Source organism: Carcharodon carcharias, chromosome 4 (genome assembly GCF_017639515.1).
Source record: "Carcharodon carcharias isolate sCarCar2 chromosome 4, sCarCar2.pri, whole genome shotgun sequence".
Taxonomy (NCBI): Eukaryota; Metazoa; Chordata; class Chondrichthyes; order Lamniformes; family Lamnidae; genus Carcharodon; species Carcharodon carcharias.
The window spans coordinates 10,870,227-10,886,421 of NC_054470.1; positions in this window are offsets into that span (position 1 = coordinate 10,870,227).

The following is a 16,195-nucleotide window of genomic DNA, read 5'->3' on the forward strand; positions in this document are numbered from 1 at the left end:
CCGCCCCCCCCCATCCGATGTGGGGAAATTTCTGGCCATTAATTAGTGAAATCAAACCTTCTTACATTTGCTAAAAAAATGGTTATTACAGATCTCTAAATTTTACAGTATCATGAATAATGCATTTTGTGCAATAAGATATTGGCAATAGAACCAGAGGCAACATAAGGAAACATTTCTTTACACAACAAATTGTTGTCATTTGAAATGTGCTGCTCAAAGGGTGGTGGAAGCAGATCGAACAATAACATTAAAAAAGAAATTGGACAAATCCATACAAACATACAAATTAGGAGAAGGAGTAGGCCACTCAGCCCCTCGAGCCTGCCCTGCCAATCAGTAAGATCCTGGCTGATCTGATTCTGACCTCTACTCGACATTCTTGCCTACACCCAATAACCTTTCACCCCCTTGATTATCAAGAATTTATCTAGCTCTGCCTAAAAAACATTCAAAGACTCTGCTTCCACCACCTTTTGAGGAAGAGAGTTTGAAAGAATCACAAGCCTCTGAGAAAAAAATTTCTCCTCATCTCTGTCTGAAATGGGTGACACCTTATTTGTAAACAGTAACTCCTAGTCCTAGATTCTCCCACAAGAGGATACATCCTCTCTGCATCCACCCTGTCAAGACCCCCCAGGATCTTACATGTTTCAATCAAGTCACCTATTGCTCTTCTAAACTCCATTGCTTACAAACCTAGCTTGTCTAACCTTTTCTTATAAGACAACCTGACCATTCCAGGTATTGTTCTAGTAAACCTTCTCTGAACTGCTTCCAATTCATTTACATCCTCCCTTAAATAAGGCCAATACTGTACACAGTACTTCAAATGTGGTCTCACCAATGCCCTGTATAACAGAAACATAATGGCCCTACTTATGTATTCAATTCCCCTCACAATAAACGATAACATTCTATTAGCTTTCCTAATTACTTGCTATACCTGCATACTAACCTTTTGCAATTCTTGCATAAGGACACCCAGATCCCCCTTCATCTCAGGGATCTGCAATTTCTCAACATTTAGATAATATGCTTCTTTTTTATTCTTCTTGTCAAAATGGACTATTTCACATTTTCCCACATTATAGTCCATTTGCCAGATCTTTGCCCATTTACCTAACCTATCTATATCCCATTGTTTCCTCCTTATGTCCTCTTCACAGCTTACTTCAAAGTTCCCTGCCATAAAATCTTTAATAATAGCTTCTAATATTTTTCCTATGACAGATGTTAAGCTAACTGGCCTGTAGTCTCCTGTTTTCTGTTTCCCTCCCTTTTTGAATAAAGGAGTTACATTCACTATTTTCCATTCTGATGGGACCTTCCCCAAATCTAGTGAATTTTGGAAAATTAAAAGCATCGCATCAACTATCTCATTAGCCACTTCCTTTAAGACTCTGGGATGAAGTCCATCAGGACCAGGGACATGTCAGTCCACAGTTCCCATTTTTCTCAGTACCACTTCCCTGGTAATTGTAATTTTTTCGAGCTCCTCCCTTCCTTTCATTTCCTGATTTGCAGCTATCTCTGGGATGTTACTTGTATCCTCTATGGTGAAGGGCTATGCAAAATATCTGTTCAATTCATATGCCATCTCCTTATTTTCCATTATTAATTCCCAGGCTCACTTTCTGTAGGACCAACGTTCACTTCGTTAACTCTTTTCTTTATCAAATAACTATAGAAACTCATATGATCTGTCATTATATTTCTAGCTAGCTTTCTCTCGTACTCTAATTTTTCCCTCATTCATCTTTTAGTTGTTATTTATTTTCTTCTGATCTTCTGCCTGATTTTTTTGACCTGCCATCCATCTTTGTGCAATTATATGCTTTTTCCTTAAGTTCGATACTATCTTTAGCTAGTTATCCATGGATGGTGGGTCCTCCCCTTGGGATTTTTCTTGTTAGAATGTACCCATTCTATGTATTTTGAAATATCCCCTTAAAAGTCTGCCACTGCATCTCTTTTGACCTATCCCTTAAACTAATTGGCCAGTTCAGTTTAGCTAGCTCTACTTTCATGCCCTCATAATTGCCGTTATTTAAGTTTAAAATGTTAATCTCAGACCCACTCTTCTCTCCCTCAAATGGAATGTAATATTCAATCATATTATGATGGCTGCTACCGAGGGGTGCCTTCACTATGAGGTCATTAATTAATCCTATCTCGTTGCACAATACCAGGTCTAGTATAGGCTGCTCTCTTATTGGTGCCAGAACATTTTTTTCTAAGAAGCTATCGTGAAAATGTTCTATGACTTCCTCATCTCAGCTGCTTTTGCCCATCTGATTTTTCCAGTCTATGTGTAGATTAAAACCCCCCATGATTATCACTGTACATTTCTGACAAGCTCCCATGATTTCTTCCTTTATACCCCGTCCCACTGTGTAGTTTCTGTTAGGTGGCCTGTACACCACTCCCACAAGTGACTTCTTGCCTTTACCATTTTAAGTAATGAAGGAATCAATCACATGTGGTTACGGGGAACGAGCAGGGCTGTGGGATTATTTGGATAGTTTGACTAAAGAGCAGTCTGAGGCGCAATGGGCCAAATGGTCTCCTGTAGTTTGTAAATTCTATGATATTAAATTTAGAAATGCTGTTGAATACCAGATAATCCTTTTATATAGGTTTAATGGAAGTATTCTGCAGGATATGAAAGTGGTGGATGCATCAAATCTTAAACTTTGAGTAAGTCCAGGGAAATTCCTAACTCAAACACAAAAACAAAATAATGTGAATGTTGCAAATCTACACTGAAAACAGAAAATGTTGGAAATACTCGGCAAGACTGGCAGCACCTGTGGAGAGCAGAACAGAGTTAAGAGACAAGAGAAAAACAAGAGTATGATTGAAACATGCAAAGAAAAGAATACAAAGTTGAGGCAGAGATTATGATCTGAAATTGCTGAGTCCAGAAGGCTGTAAAGAGCCTACTCGAAAGATGAGGTGCTGTTCCTTGAGCTTGGAACCCTTCATTGGAACACTACACTGGGCTGAGAACAGAGAAGTTAACACAAGAGTGAGGATGTCCCTGATGCTTCTTTCCTTCCTCCCCCTCCTCCTCTTCATCCTCCCCCTGAGGTGCCCGCTGAAGGCCTGGTGGTCAGTCCTGCAGGCTCATGGCGGGGGGTTAGATTTTGGACGACGTACAGGACCACCATAAACTTAGAGGCACATTCCAGCGAGTACTATTGGGTTTCCCCAGAATGGTGCAGGCAGCAGATACATGGTTTCAGCATTCCGATGGTTTGCTCCATTAAATTCCTGGAAGCATGATTCTCATTGTAGGCATGCTACCCACGTATAGTTGGATGACAGAGGGTGTCATTAGCTACAGGTAGTCCTAGTCCCTGTGACCCAGCAGCCAGCTTCTGGTTCTTCATAGTGGCTGAAAAATGGTGGGTGTGGCTCATAGGCACAGAATGAATGCGCTGTGGCTGCTGCCACTCTACCTGGTAATGGTAGAGTGGGGATATGCCAGGTCATGACTTTACAGATTGTGGTTGCACACAATTCTGTTGCTACTGATGGCCCAAAACTGGGCAGGCATGAAGTGCTATGGGCCATCAGCAGCAGCAGAATTGTGTACAATCACAATCTGAAAACTCATGGCCTGGCATATCCCCACTCTACCATTACCACCAAACTGGGAGGTCAACCCTGGTTCAATGCAGAGTGCAGGAAGGTATACCAGGAGCAGCACAGACATACCTAAAAATGAGGTGTCAACCTGGTGAAGCTATAACACAGGACCACTTGCACCTCAAACAGTAAAAGTAGCATGCAATAGACAGAGCTAAGTGATCCCACAACCAATGGATCAGGCCTAAGTTCTGCAGTCCTGCAGCATGCAGTCACGAATGGTGGTGAACAATGAAACAATTAACTGGAGGAGGAGGCTCCACAAATATCCCCATCCTCAATGATGGGGGAGCCCAGCAATCAGTACAAAAGATAAGGCTAAAGCATTTGCTACAACCTTCAGCCAGAAGTGCGAAATGGATGATCCATCTCGGCCTCCTCTGGAGGTCCCCAACATCCAACATCTACTCCCTCCACCACCAACACACAGTAGCAGCAGTGTGTACCATCTACAAGATGCATTGCAGCAATTCACCAAGGCTCCTTTCACTCCACCTTGCAAACAGGCAACCTCTACCACCAAGAAGGACAAGGGCCAGGGTTTGGAACATTTGCTCAGGGCTGGAGCCTGGTGCCAAGAAATTTGTTCGGGGCTAGAGAGGAACTTGCAGTGGGATGGGGATGATCCAGTCATTGCAGTCCATGTAGATACCAAGGACAAAGGCAGGACAAGGAGGAGATTCTGCATGGTCAGTGTGATAAGCTAGTTACCAAATTAAGAAACAGAACCTCAAAGGTAATAATCTCTGGACTATTAACTGAGCCAAGTGCAAATTGGCATAGGGCAAATAAGACTAGAGAGATGAATGAATGGCTCAAAGACTGGTGTGGGAGAAGTGGGTTCCGGCTTGTGGGGCACTGGCAACAGTACTGGTGAAAGTGGGGGCTGTACCATTGGGATGGTCTACACCTGAACTGTGCTGGGGCATGTGTTCTTGCAATCACATAACTAGGAAAGTAAAGAGGGCTTTAAATTAAACAATGGAGGGGTAAGGGATCAAACTTGGGTAGATGTAGCAAAATAAGGGGTAGATTCAAAGCAGGAGACCATAAAAGTAATATTGGAAATGAGGGTCATAGAATAGCAGGAAGGAATAAAGAGGTAAAACCTAAGAATACACCACTAGTTAAGACCAGATGTTATAAAGATAACAAAAAGTCAAAACTGAAGGGTTCTGTATCTGAATGCGCATAGCATTCATAACAATGTAAGTGAATTGATAGTGCACATTGAAGTAAATAAATATGATCTGATAGCCATCATGGAGATGTGGCTGCAGAATGACAAGGATTGGATCCTGAATATTGAGGGGTGTATGATATTCAAGAAGAATGGGAAGCTATGTAAAGGTGGAGGGGTAGCACTGTTAATCAAAGAGGGCATTGGTGCAATAGTTAGAGATGATCTTGGTTCAGGAGATCAGGGTGTGGAATCAGTTTGGGTAGAGATGAGGAATAGTAAGGCAAAGAAGTCATTGGTGGAAGTTGTCTACAGGCCCACTAATAGTAACCACAATATAGGACAAAGTATACAAGAAGAAATATTGGATGTTTGTGATAAATGGACAGCAATAGTCATGGGTGATTTTAATCTACATATAAACTGGAAAATTCCGACTGGCAGTAGTTGCCTGGATGAGGAGTTCATAGAATGCTTTCAAGATAGATTATTAGAGCAACACAAACTGGAACAAATCAGAGAGCAGGTTATATTAGGCTTGGTATTGTGTAATGTGACAGGATTAATTAATAACTTCAGAATGAAGACACCGCTAGTTATCAGCGACCACAATATGATTGAATTTTGCGTCCAGTTTGAAAGAGAGAAGAGTGGGTCTAAGATCGGTATATTAACCTTAAATAAGGGCAAGTCTGCAGGTATGAAAGCTGAAGTGAACTGGGGCGCTAGGCTAGTGGGTAGATCAACAGAGAAGCAGTGGCAGATATTTAAGGGCTATTTCAGAGTTATCAGAATATTACTACTATGAAGAAAAATTCTAAGGGGGGGAGACCCACCATCTGTGGTTAACTAAAGAAGTTAAGAAAAGCATCAAATTTAAGGAAAAAGTATAAAACTGCACCAAGATGAGTGGCAGGTCAGATGATTGGATAGAATATGAAGAACAGCAGAGAATGATTAAAATGTTAAACCGGGAGAAAGAAATTAGAGTATGAGAGGAAGCTAGCAAGTAATGTAAAAGTGGACACTAGGAGATTCTACTGGTATTAAAAAAAGAAAAAAAATAAGCAAAATGAGTGTTGGTCCTCTAGAGAGTGGCAGTGGGGAGTTAATAGCAGATAATAAGGAAATGTCAGATGAAATGAACAAATATTTTGTTTCTGTCCTCACTATAGAGGATATAGAAAACATTCCAGTAATAGCTGTAAGTCAGGAGGTGGAAGGGAAGGGGGAGCCTGGTGAAATTACAATTACTAGGTCAGCAGCACTGAGCAAATTGATGGAGCTGACAAGTCTCCAGGTTCTGATGGACTTAATCCTATGGTCTTAAAAGAGACGGCTAATGAGGTCGTAGATGTGTTGGTGTTAATTTTCCAAAAGATTCTGGAAAGGTTTCATCAGACTGGAAAGTAGCAAATATAGCCCATCTATTCAAGAAAGGAGGGAGGCAGAAGAGAGGCAATTGGAGGCCAGTTTGCTTGGCGTTTGTCATGGAAAATGTGTTAGAATCAATCATTAAGGAGGCTATAGCTGGACAACTAGAGAAACTCGGAGTCAGCATGGTTTTGTGAAAGGGGGATAATGTATTGGAGGCGGTTCAGAGGAGGTTGTGGTACGTTTCCCCATTAAAATGTGGGGCCTGGAGATCTACATGTGTGCAGTTAGAGGCACTCTGCATCATTGGGAATCCTGCTAACCTGCAAACAATGTGCTCGCTCCTTCAGCTTTTCTCTGGTAAGGGAATAAACAATGAGAACCCCTCTCCTTCTGTAAAGGGCCTCTGTCACTTATCTGATGCAGTAATATTCAGTGAACTGCAAAACGTTGGCTGCTTTGGCTTGGAAGAATCTGCTTGTGGTGATCTTGATGACCAGCATTAACATCCTCCTCATCCTGCTGTACAGCTGAGAGTGTGGTTCTATGACGTGGCATAGTTGAGTTGTCACCTCCTTGGTAAAACATAGGCACCTCATCCACTGTTCCAGACTTAAGTGGAGGTAGAAGTGCTCTCAAGCACCGCTCGATGAGGCTCTTCTGTTGAGAGTCCTTCTTTTCCTTTCTCTTCCCACAACTTTGCCTCTCCGTTCCCTGTCCTCCATCTCAAATTCATGCTTCAGCCCAAAACAGACTGCAACTATTGTCACCTTACTGAAAACAGACTTTCCTCAGATAGATGTTCCAATCCCTCTGACCCCCTTGTCAATGTCCTTCGCCAATCCTTTGTAAATCCAGTTTACCAAACTCCTCCAATAACACTCAACACTTACTTCCACTATCGCTGCACCAGCAGTTCACTTGGAAGCCCCAAGATAAACCCTTTAAATAGCACTCATGGACTGTTGGACAGGGGAGGTTCCTCACCAGCTGAATACATGGGAGTGGTTATGAGTGGGCTTTAACAATGCATATGAGGTCCAAAATGGCAGCAAATCAGCATTACACAGGCTTTGATGGAACAATCTTCCCACTTTGCATGCTTCTGATGTACGCACGTAACACCTGTGCTAGCTCACATACAGTCAGGGTACACTTTGTAGGTGTGCTGGAAGGGGCTGAAAGCATTCAGGCTGAATTTTTTTTTGTTTTTTGGGCTTCCATAGCGCTGGTACCAGTGCTGCTGTAGAGCCAAATTCTGACATTCAGTAGGCCACTTAATACGGGAGTGCCGTAAGTTTCAATGTTGTGTTCTCAGTTGTTTATAAATAATTTACAAAAACGCATTGTGTCAAAGTGCTCAAATTTTTAGATGGAACCGACTTTGAGCAGCAGCAAATGACAACAACTTGCATTCATACGGTGCCTTTACAAATATCAACACATAAATTCTGAAAGATCTTAACAATCTCAAACAATGCATGGAGAAATGACAGCTGCAGTTGAATATAGGCTGTTTGGTACAAGAAAGATCGATGTGAATTAAGTGTTAAATGGGAACATTTTTGAAATATTGGAACAGGAGATAGATCTTTTGCTTTTTGTGAATGCCAGTAAATCCATCAACTCAATGTTCTCAGGTTGTTAAAATATAAACCAACAGAATATTGGGATATATACCATGTGAGAATAAATCAAGTGATAATTTCACGATCCATTTGGTCTACTTCAAAAATATAATGGAACCTTCACCATAGAAAACAAGTGGTGAATGAACGGTGCTCACCATTCAATACAATTACGCTTGCCCCCAGACTTTCTGTGAGATTTACATTGTAATTTGTAGAAATGAGAGACCTGAAACAGCATAGCCCCAATCCTGTCTACAAGGGATCTGGGACCTGTTTGAACAAGACAGGCAACAGATGGGCTGGAGTTTACATTTCCCTGCCAGCAGATTTGAAAGCAGGAGGACCATTAAATCCCCCATGTGGCCTTCCTGTTGTCTACCCATTCACCACTGAGCTGTCTGAAATTCTATGGAGTTGGGAGTTGGCATTGACCTATGAGGCCCTTAAGTGGCTAATTAATGACCATGAAGGAGCCTCATCCCACCCCTATCAGTATTTTACCCATTACAGAGGACAACATATGGGAAGCCTGACAGCTTTAGCTGCACAGGCTGGAATCGGACGGGGGGTGGGACCTATGGTGTGGGCCTCCTGTGGTAACTCCCTTTCTCAGGTTATCTCCCCTTTAACCTTCCCCCTTGGCCTCCTGAACCTGCACACCACCACCATCGGCCCCATTGATGAGACCTCTGGCCGTGGACTTACCTGGGCTCCTTGGGGTGGTGGGATTGCCTGAAGTCCCAGCAGTGGCCACTGCTCCTGGCCAACAGATCTCCAAGGTGGGACTTCCTCCTGAGAAAGTGGTGGAAATCTCACCTTAAGGAAATTATCATTGCTCTCAGCGTTAAATGGTGTGGAACTGAAACTCTTTGTAAAATCCAGCCCCATCAGATTAAAGGGTCCTGACTGAGCTTTACAGAGTCTAAATTAGGAGGTTTGCATTAGAATATTTAATTCAATATCATCATCCTAGTGGGCGGCTGTTCCTCGATTTGAGGATGGGGTCTACTCAGGGTCATGAGGTTTTACCGAGTCTTCAGTTTGATTTTCTACCCACAGATCTTCAGACTCCTGTGGCAAGATACTGCATGAAGTAATGGGTTCTGGAGTGCAGGACTCGCTTCTTTTTCTTTCCTCCTCAGCTGCCCTTTTGCCCCATCATTAAGAGGTTGGGATTCAAAGCGTGATGCAACCTGATGGACAAGTTGTTGCCATTCTGAATAATTGGTAGCAAGCTCCTCCCAGTCATTAGTGTAAACATTGCTGTATCTCAAAGAGATTGCTGGGAAGGGAGAAACGTTGCTGAAGCTTTTCATCTTGCACTTATCAGGACAAATGCAAGAATGCCAAATTTCAAATGATCACAGCAATTTATACTACAGGAGAAAAGGGTGCTGATTGGTTGGCAAGTCAACTCTGATAGGCCAAGGTGTTGCCATGATGAAAGCAATGGGGAACTATAGGCACCCCAAGCTCCTAGGTAATTCATAAAATGCGTAAGGCTTGAACATATTTCTTTTGTTTACAGAGAATGGGCAGAATCATCCCAATTTTGCACTAAGAGCAGTAGAGGGTGGGTAAAACAATGCTATACCCGCGGGTAGCAATGGCGGATTATCACGCCACATTGTCCCAAACCTGTCGCATTACTAATGCATTCCCGGGAAACATACCATTTCCATGGTAGGCGGGTTCTCATTCATCCACCGTGCAATCACCTCACCACTTCATCACGCTGAGTGCCATATTTACAGTCCAGCCATGCTCAGTGCTTCCAGACAGGGATACAGCAAAGAAGACATGGCCCCAAAAGGCAAGAAGACTGCAGCCCTTGAGCATCTTTTAGACATCGTGGAGATCGGCTGTGATGTCCTCTATCCCTGCCCTGGCTGTAGGAGGGCAGCAACATTACTATTCCAGCTTGGCAGTGAGGTTCAGCACTAATGCTGCACAGAAGTTGTTGACCATCCAATGCAGATAGAGGGTAAATTATTTCATCCATGCAGCCAGGGTATGGCAACCATCTCATCACTCTAAACTCATACACTCAAGCCCATCATACCTGCACTGGCATCTCACTCACTGCCAGCTCAAGGAACATCAGCACCCATTCTCACACACACACAGACACACACCCTCACTTCTCCATCTGGCCTCAACTCCTCTGGAGACTGCCTCCTCAGCTCTTACAATCCTGAGGCCACTTGCACAGATCAACATGTGCCCCACACATACCCTGGGTTACCCTCCTTCCCTTGTACAGCTCTAATCCTGCAGCCTCTTGCCTTGTCTGAGGCCACTTCTCCCTCTTTGCCAAGCATGACTTAGTCCTGCAGCCCTTGAAAAGCCCCCCACATATGGCTGATCTGATAGTTAGAGACCTACCGTGAGCTCCCCCTAAAAGTGATGTCTATGAAGCCTGGCACTGACTGCGAGTGCTGGCCGAAGCAAGGTGGGCAAACAAACCTTGAAGTCCTGAGCAAAGTGCAGCCCGCCAGTTGGGTGTCACTTACATGCTGTAGTGAAACACATCGGCGTGCTTTCCCCCTGATATTGACAGACAATCCAACAGGGAGGGATGAGTCTGGCGGGCTGGCCTTATAAAGATATGCTGATGTATTACAATTAGGTTCCTGATGTCTGAGATGGGGAAAGCAGCCCGCTATTGACAGGTGATCGCAAACTGGTTTCATGCCATCGTGAAACCAATCACACCATATTGTCCGCTCATGCCACAGAACACGACTGGTGCTAATCCTTGCATATGAAGGTATGTCTCTACCAGCAAGCATAAACTCAAATACAAACTCAATTGATTAAAACCCAAAACAAATGTCTGCTGTTAGATGTTACTCATCAATTGAGCAGCACTTGTGGAACAATCCTGAGTGTGCTAATAGCTACACCAATGCCCAATTTAAGATAATCAGTTGAGCTTGTAACATGGCTCATTACATTTGCTAGATAAAACATACATTGATATGCAGGGACCCTTTCTCTGTAAACAAAAGGAGTATGTTCAAGCCTTGTGCCTTTTTGAATTATCTGGGAGCTTGAGGAGCCTACAGTTCCTTGTTGCTTTCTGCATGGCAACACCTCAGCCAATCAGAGTCGACTTGTCAAACACTCAGCAGCCTTTTTATCCTGTAGTATAAATTGTTGAGGTCATTTTAAATTTGACATTCTTGTATTTGTCCTGATGAGTGCAAGATGAAAAGCTTTGGAAACATGTCTCTCTTTTCAGTTATATTCATAAGTCAGCCTGATATGAAATATTAGTTTACATTACAGGACACGTTCTGTTATTTATAATTTATGGACAATTAAACTGTAGCAGATCCAGAACAGACGTTGAAAAGCTCCATATGTCACTGATCCCCAACCTGTTGTCATGCCCAATTCAGAGATGTCATGTTATTAACTTTCAATCAATAATTTTAAAAACTGGACACATACAGGCTATTACAAAGGCTGCTGAAAATCATGTGACCTTTTGCATTTGTGTTACAGACAGTAGCACAAGCAAATACCTAATTAAATATGGACATTACAGCCATCCAGGGAATTCACACTACTCTTTGTTTAAGGATAACAGAAAATAACCTTCCAGACTAATGTGATGCAATGTCCTTTTCTGAAACCAAGAAAAGGTTATTATCGGAATGACTGGGCGATTCTGAATCAAAGACACTGACGGTCTCAAATGCTCAGAGATGTTAACCCATAATGCAGGTGGTGAAATCAACATGAACACCATCCACTTTATTTGGGAAGGACTTGGAACTTGTGAAAGTCACATGGTGAAACAGCCATGTTTTCTGTCTGCTTTTCAAAAATCAGCACCAGCTGTTTGCAGGCAGTTCCACCAGAAAGCCATAGGACCAACAGATCTCTGGTCAGACGCCAGACAACGAACTATTTGCAAGTCACCATGCAGCCAAGGTAATTAACAACAATATCTTAAAATTGGAAGATCATAACAGAGAGAAGGGCCCCCCACAATTTGGTCCAATTTCAAGTTCACCTGACAACCAATCTCTTAGAAATTTGACTACAAGAAGCCTCATAGGTTGCTGAATAAACTTCACTTTTTTATTCATTCATGGGATGTGGGCATCGCTGGCTAGGCCAGCATTTATTTCCCATCCTTAAGTGCCCTTGAGAAGGTGGTGGTGAGCTGCCTCCTTGAACTGCTGCAGTCCATGTAGTGTAGGTCCGACCTTGGTGCAACATTGGAGAGAGTTCAAGGATTTTGACCCAGCGACGGTGAAGGAACAGTGATGTATTTTCAAATCAAAATGGTGAACGGCTTGGAGGGGAACTTCCAGCTGGTGGTGTTCCCATGTTTCTGCTGCTGTCTCTTCATCTTTCTGACCTCAGTCCTGATGATGGATACACACCAGAAACATCATAATCCGTCTTTTCCCTTTATAGAAAGTGACTGACCTGCTATACATTTATTTTTATTGTAAACTCAGTCCAATTGGGGGCACGGAACAGTCACACCAAGCAATTGTTCAAATTGATCCTTGATCGGATGTAAGCTGCGAGGCCAGATGTATATTATGAATTTTCCGTGGGCAGAATTTTCTGCTCAGTGTGTGTGGCCGTGCCCCCGACACGCTCGGGTGTGAAGTAGTGCGAGATGGCATCGGGCGAGTGTCCTGACATCATTGCGCACCCGTGCGATATTTCGGTGGGCGGGCCATTAAAGTATCAATTAACAGGGATTTTTCGCTGCACGCCCAGCTTCACGGTCGTCAGTTGGGCGAATCAACCAGGCAGCCTTTGCATTTTTCAGGAAACCTCCTCCAAGGGCGCCATGAGGTTTCTGTAATTAAATTTAAAAAAAAAATCAATGCACAGAATTTTTATAACGTCCACTCACAGGTGACTCATTCTGACGTGTGGACATTTTCTCCGGATTTTAAATTCTGCCTCGGTTGAGTTCTCTGCCTCGAGGAAGATGGAGCTTTCCTTCCGCACTCCCCTACACCCACACTGATTTCAGCACCCGCCCTCTTCCTGCCTCCCACTCCGGCAGCACTGAACTTTTCAGCACGCCTTTCATGCTGGCTGGCTGTTAATTGTCGGTGGCCTGTTCCCTAGCCCACCAATTGTGGCCACCCACCGACCTGAAAATTCTGCCCCATGACTTTGCTTTTGGCAGGATGTGGGGGAGAGGGGGCCGGTGGGATGGCCGGAGGGGGTGGGGGGGGGCTGCGGGTGTGGGGGGGGGGTGGGGTGGTATGTGAGACAGGAGGGATCATGCAGAATCTTAAGGAATATTTCTCAAGGGATCCGATGGGCTCAGTTCACGGTCAGAGTGAATGCCCTTTTCTCCTTTAATGTTTCCTTTGGTCTTAATCAGAAAATTGACAGGAATAATTTTCAAGGGGTGTGTGGATTTGAAATGCTACTGCATCACCACAATGATTATTGAAAGGATAACAGACAAATCCAGAGGAAAGGTCAAGATTGGGTTTCCTAGAAGACTGGCAATAATTAAACTGTGCTTTCAAAAACAAAATAATGATGACAAAAGCTTAACTAAAGAGCTATATTACAATCTGAAGAACAGGAAAGTAATATTAGAAGTCAATCAATATAATATGTATGTTTCAGAGCACCTTTCAGGTCAAAACATTTCAGAAATCATTACTTCTGGAAAAAGAATGAAATTAATTGAGAACTGTTGGCTGAGTTAATACAAGCAAGTCCAATTAGGTACTTTGAAATGTGAGAGTCAATTGAGTTCCAATTGGTGGACAACTTACCTCCCAGCTCCCAATCTGTCACCATTTTAATTTGGGTCTTCCACTGGGGAGCTCAGCTGCCTGCCTGGGTCAACCTGGAACCCTGATTAATCTATTGATGTATGACCCTCTAGGAAAATAGTGCAACGTAGAGGACCTACAGGGTGGATCATGCACTATGGACACTGCACATAAATCAAACCTGAAGGTCTAAAGGAAGAGGCCCCAAAAAAGGTAAATCTAAAATTATTTTTCTAGGACCAAGGGGGCCAGGAACGCTGATCGAAGCCAGGATTTTCCAGTCGTCAGGAGGGCTTGGCAGGGGTGACAGGGAGCGGTTGCGTATTGGACTGCCGCCTGCGATCAGGCTGCGATTGCCAGTTCATGCTGGCTGACCAATTAATGGCCAGCCATCGTGATTCACACGCGGGGAAGGAGGGCAAGTGCAAAACTTGGCGCATGCGTGCGGGTGCGCGCAGTAATATCTCCCTCAGGCACAGAGCTGCCTCAGGGAGCTGAAGCTTTTTGAACGTAAAAAAATAAAGAATTTAACAATGTTAATAACATGTCCACTCGTAGACTCTGAATGAGGTTCCGCAAAAAAGAATCCAAAGGCCACTTGTGCCTTTTTGCCTGCCTGCCAACCATAAGGTTGGACGAGCAGTGAAAAATCCCATTTACTTAGAACTTTAATGGCTTTAATAGACACGTTAATTGTCAGTGGGTGCACCTCCGACTCCCGCACACGCCGTCTGACCGAAATATCATGTGAGTGCGCCATGACATCAGGATGCTCGCCTGGTGTCATCGCACGTCATTTTATGTTCATTCAGGTCGGACCCGCACCCGCTCGATGGGCACAATATTCTGCCCCAGGTCTTATTAGAATAATGTGGAGCAATGCTGCCCAGGCTCTGCCCTTACAACCAACCCGGCTTCACTCTTACCTTTCTGCTAATGGAGTCAACTTCCTTGTATGCAGCTCCCTAATGTCATGTTATGAGGTCTGGTCTTCAACATGGACTAGAACTCCCACCAGAAGAATTGAGTGGCTGAGCTGTGCACCCTGCGTTCTACATTAATGCTTCAAATCAATCCATGATGCCTTGTCTTATTTATATATAATCAAGTTACTGACAACAAAAATAGTGGAGTCGAACTGCGCTGAGATTCTGGTTTCCACCAATTGAAGATTTTAAAAAAAATATTGGTTTTCACTGAAATGCAGTGCTTTCCGATTTTGCACTTGGAGGAGTCAAGTTTGCTGTATTTTAAATTTTAAACAGCAGGGAACAAAATTACTAATTATTTCAGCTTTCCACTCAGTAAGTTCGTGCTAATGAATTTCATTCGTCTTACGGGCACAAAGCTCACCAATCAGAACTTTCCTGCAATAATACATCTTTTGTGTCTCTCAAGCGATTTAACAACCAATTAACCAGCTGAATAACAGAACGCATTTTGATAGGATTCTGTCAAAATTTTGAAAGGCGGATTTCAAGATTTTCCAAAGCAGATTTTTAAATCTATTCCACTAAGACCAAAATATTTGGTCTTATCTGCACAGTCAACTTCAGTTCATCACCATTGGTGTTTGTGCTTTCAGATGTTTATATACTCCACAGACTAAAAATTTGTTCATATAGCGCCACATCAAATCTGTACGATGTGGATTCATAGGAGCAGAAGAAATAGGAGCAAGAGTAGGCTACTTGGCCTCTTGAGTCTGCTTCGCTATTCAATAAATCATAGTCATAACTCCACTTTCCTGCCTTCCCCCAATAACCCTTGATTCCTTTACAGATTAAAAATTTGTCTAACTCAGCCTTGAATATAATCGATGATCCCATCTTCACTGCTCTTGGGGGTTAAGGCGTTCCAAAGACTAACAACCCTCTGAGAGAGGAAATTCCTCTTCATCTTCACCTAAAATGGGAGAGTCCTTATTTTGAAACTATGCTCTACTAGTTCGAGATTTCCTTGTGAAGGGAGACATCCTCCCCACATTTACCCTTGCAAGCCCCCTCAGATGAGAGTAGGATTTCCACCTCTCAGGCACAGGAAGACCTCGAGAGCTGCCAGTCAGTCTGATTGTTTGGCAGCTTAGTAGCCCTAGCAGTGCAAGGACACATAGTGGCAACTGCTGGTAATACAAGAGAGTCCCATGAAGGAAGAACATGGATGTTGAACCGAAAGGTAAGTTCGGGGTTTTTGGTCAAGGATGGATCGGGGACCCCAACGAAGGGTGGGGTCAAGTTCCAGAAGCCAGGGTGGGAGGCAAAAAAAGGGGTGGAGGGGTACCTTCTTGTGGGCAGGTGCCCTCAATGAGCAAATGGGGGCCCCCATTCAATCCTCCTTTTTACCCTCAGTTGGGGCAGTAGCAAGCTGGCCACTTTCTTCCTGCCTTCCCCCAGCCACCATATTATGCTGGCAGAGGCGGAAGGAGGCCCTCAAGAGGCCTTTAGTCGACAACTTAAGGGCCTCAATAGGCTTAAGGGAAGGTGGGCCGGCTGACAACTTACCCCCACCCCCAAAGAAATACAGGGGACAGCTTGGGTGGGTGGGAAGGCAGTTGGCCAGCCACCCATTCTATTTCATGT